Source organism: Dermacentor silvarum, chromosome 2, assembly GCF_013339745.2.
Source record: "Dermacentor silvarum isolate Dsil-2018 chromosome 2, BIME_Dsil_1.4, whole genome shotgun sequence".
Classification (NCBI taxonomy): domain Eukaryota; kingdom Metazoa; phylum Arthropoda; class Arachnida; order Ixodida; family Ixodidae; genus Dermacentor; species Dermacentor silvarum.
In genome coordinates, this window is record NC_051155.1 from 74912498 (window position 1) to 74917304 (window position 4807).

Below are 4807 nucleotides of genomic sequence, written 5' to 3' on the forward strand. Positions count from 1 at the left end.
GCAGAGACCGCACATGAATGCAAACTTTTCTGCTTTACAGTGACCACTTTCATCTACATTATGCCTTGTCGTCGAGTAATGTAATTGAACAAGTATACCGTTTCTCCATATAATACAGGTGCTTCTAGAGGTGTGACACAGCACCAATATTGCTCTTAAACTTGCATTTAAGTGCGTCCGTTTTACCTTTTACGGCAGTGCTTCGTGCGAAACGTCGCCACTTTAATTAAAGAAATAAAGTGAACGTGAAGCTGGATCCATATGGTAGCTCCGTATGAAGACGCCAACGTGTGCCATCCGGAAGTAGCGAATGTGGGGCCGATACATGCTGGACAGGGCACTCAGTTCTGACGACAAACCTAAAGGGGTTCTGAAACAACATTTCTAACTCTTAATTTCTTGCGATAAATGAAAGTCCTGCACCTCTAAACCATACAAAAGAATAGTGACAAGGTCACATGGTCGTTAATAATTTAACATATTAGCCTTTCGACAGCCAGTTCAGGTATTTTGACGTCACCACACAGTATACAGGCGCAGTAAAGTGCGACATTGTGAAGCTAGCTGCGGCTCGCTCGGTCGGCTATGCTATACATCTGCCTTCACAACACGTTGCAGCATATACGAGGTGACCGAGCGAGCCGGAGCGAGTGCCAAAGGTAGGAATGTCTTGCTCTCACTTGACCACATACTAATATATAAAAGGTGCATATATTATTTTTACGGCGCTCTGAGGCTTCTAGTTTTTATAGTGTTTAGAGGTCTCGGACCCTTACTTAACTGAAAAAATGAATACTCAAAAATATGTCGGTGCCCCTTAAACTCTACTACGTTGTTCAAATGCAGTAAACAATGCACGCTCGTGTACCAAGTGTAGCCGTAGTGTGCGACAGGCTTATTTTCTACGATACTATACGCACGTATCGACAAAAAAATACGCTTTCACTGGACGTGTTCAGTAATGTAGTAAACGTGTAAGTGATTGATTAAGGTTAGTTCGTAATTAATACCGCAGTAAACCAATACATTCTTAGTAGAACAATGAAATAATCCGCAAATTATAAGCTTTTCTTGGATGTTTCAAAGTAAACCGCCGGAAATATGTGTAAAATTAGTCTCCGTAGAATTCATGACTCACTTATTTTTATTGAAAGAATAAAGGCTTCAGAGTAGGCATCGCGTTTAATCTCCATTAACACATATTCTATGTGCAGAAATGTTCTCGTTAGGCAACTGTTGAACCAAGTTTTTGATTAAATGGTGTTTCCCTTCAATGGGTGGTATTCTGCTGTTTCAGTGCTTTCTATGATTTATTATTTCTTGTTGTTAGTGAATGAATAAAACACTTTAGAATTATTATTCATAAATTCTGGGACAAATTACGTCCCAAAACCTTGATATGATTATGAGGCGTGCCGTAGTGGGGGACTGCGGATTCATTTTGACCACCTGGTTTCTTTAACGTGCCCCCACTCCATACACTCTTAGCAAATACCGGCTTAAAACAACCAATATAGGGCGGAAAGTATATCAAAATTTCGACGCTTATATATGACTCACTGTAAGCGGCCTACTACGTATGCGGCCTATTTTATGCGGCTCTTGCTTATGCGGCCTGCATTTAAACGGCCCATGGTAGGGCCGCTTGGTGGACGTCACGCATACCCCCAAATGTTTATGTGGTATTTCAGATCAAATCAGTCCAGCTGACTAAGCGGCTCAAATCTCATGCGGCTCAAAATTATGCGGCCCATTGGGCATTTTTAACGAAAAAAAATTATTCGAAGACAGGTGCCGTCCACAGTGGTTTTGCGCGCTGTTTCATAGACATAGCACCACATTATACGAAATTGATAACACACAGCACAAGCATAGTAACGCACATCACACAAACATGGGAACACCGGGAGTCGAACTCGGGTACACCTCCTGAGAAGTAAACACGCTAACCACTACTCCACATCACTACGCCTTCGCGGAGGACTCGGACAGCTATTTGTAGGTACATTTGTGTTTCCGAGGCTGTCGTTTTATGTCGATCGTTCACCGTCGGCGATCGTGCGTGAAATACACATAGTTTGTGTAGCTGTATAGCGATGCTTAGGTGGTTGGTGACAGGAGATGTATTTAAATGGGTATCAGTATACGAATAGCGCTTTCAACAGCTGTCATGTGGGGCGGAAAGGCTAAATTACGGAGTAGGATTACGGAGGATTACGGAGCATGGGGGCTGCACGAAAAGAACAACTGCTTCGCCAGGCAAATGTAGTTCTTTTATATTTTCTCTTTATTCGCTATGATGCGGCTGCAGTCACTGCTTAACCGGGAACTCGGCTTTGTCTGAGAAACTTTCAACCTCGTTCAGAAGGTTCAGTTAAAACTGATCCGCGCTGTTGCGCTGCCTCGACGGTATAACGACAATACGGCTCCGATATTCTGAGATGTCGAATAAGTGGGCGGGATATTACCGGCACGTCTAAGTTTGTTAAACCGACAAATATTTGCATTCACCTGCACTGGCCTCAACAGGGATACCCTGTCCAAAACACTGACATATATAGCTTTTGTGAGTATCAAGAAGAATGCTCTCGAACGGATCCTATTATGCTGTTCCGTTGTAGTTAATGATTCAGAGTTTATTTTGAAGCAGCAAGGCGCGTCGGTATCTCCGCCCGTGAGCCTACCGTAACAGCATTGCAAATATCGGAAGCTTCACTGCTTTGCACACGCTAGCTTGTTTTCACCTCTTCAACGGTCAGGCGCATGCACGCGAAGTTGCAACGAGCTACCGTGGCCATACCTGCAGTGATGTCGAGCTTAAAGGAACGAAGGGAGGTAAGAAATCGAGGCGTCGTTAAAGAATTTATATTATGGTGCTTAGCGTCCCGAAACTGCTGTGGATTACGAGGGACGCAATAATAGAGAGGTACGGATTCATCGTGGCCACCTGAAGTTACTTACGCGCACCGAAAGAACGACACAAGCGTTTTTGCATTTCCGTCGGAATGCGACAGGTGCGGCCGAAACGCTAAGGTCACCTTGTTACTGCGGCGACTGTCGTTGAAAGTGAATGGATCAGCTGTTTGAAATTTTGCATAACAAGGTGTGATTTTGCCGGCGTGTCGAAGCTTACAACGGCTCCATTCATATACCCTTGCAAGTCGATGGCTTCGACGCAAAATAACGTGGAATAACCGCAATTTGTCCATTGTATCTTGCGCTGCATTTGTGTGATCAGCACCACCTCAATGAGCACTCTCTGCTATCAGGAATGCAAGTGAATCTCCGTGCGCAGGACGAGCCGCATTCATGCACAAACTTCTTTTAGTTATCTCAAAAAAGAAAAGAAAGAGAAGGCACCGTGCAGACTGCCATAAAGTGCACGCGCTGTATTTAGTGGGCACGCACTATTGTGCTGTGTCCCGCAAAGGAAGGTGTGCCATGAAGTGGTTGCAAGCAGGTGAGATGGACTGCCCGCTAGCATACCTATTATCTAGAAGGAGAGATCGAATTCGGATTTAGGTGTCGTGTACATTAGTTGAGTGCCTCTGCCTTCGTTATATCAACTGTGCCCTATATGCGCAGTTATTAAAAGCACACGTTTTCTCCTACAACGTTAAGTATGCTTTGTGCGGAATGCCCACTTAATCTGTGTACGCCATCTGAAAGCATGCTGTACATTATTGCAGACACGTACGTTCATGCAGACACAGAAAAAGAACATATTTTTCAAAGCAGAATGATTTATTAACAATACAACAAAGTGAAAAGTGCCCAGCATAGTTTCACTCTGGGTTTTCAACACAGAATGGGGACTTATATAGTACCAAGCTCTGACAGTAACAAATAAAAGCCACACTGCTACAGGAAATACTAAAGCAGATAGGCAGTGTTACTGCCTGCAGCTTTTAAAATGTGAAACGAGCATAACGCATTAACTTGCATGTACTTCATGCAGTTGCGACCAACAAGAGTTGGGCCTCTCAGTTCACCGTTTTCTCGTTCATTAAAGAAAGTTTTGTTTATAACCAAAACTACGTAAAATAGATAACTACAACATGAGGAACAGAACACACATATGTACTAAACTTACTGTAAGGTCACATTTTCTATAGGTACGTTATCTAATGACAAATTTAGACCGCTAAGTGCTCGCAGCTTTAATAAAAAATAGCTATCTATGACTAGCAAGAAAAAAAAGAAAGAATGAGAGCGCTGCATGAAAATGTACGAGGTGTGTTCAAAAAGAAACCAAAACTTTTGAAATAGCACGCAAACCAGCAGAGAGCACGCTGCGGCTACTGAACGCATGTAGCAGCGGGTTTAGACAACAAACTGCCATTTGCCGCGTCTCGCTCTGACCATTGGTTGGTGAGCTACACCCGCCGAAGTGCGCACATGTACAAACTGTTTGTTGGATTAGTGCCAAAGTAACAACGAATGAAGTTGAAGAACAACGTGAGTGTGTGAAATATTGCTACAAACTTGGCAAAATATTCACAGAGACATTTCAATTGCTTAACCATCCATACCGGGTAAACTGTATGAGTCGCACTCAGTGCTATGAGTAGTTTAAGCATTTTGAACAAGGCAGAATGTTGCTTGGTGCCGATCCCAAGCCTGGACGGCTTTCCACATCAACAGATGGTGACCATGTCAAGAGAGTGCGTGCTGTGATTCGTGTAAATTGTCTTTTAACTCTTCGAGAACTAGTTGACGAAGTGGGCATCAGCATAGAATCATGGCATTCTATTGTGAATGACAAACTTGAGATGTGTCGTGTCAGTGCAAAATTCGTGCCGCGTTT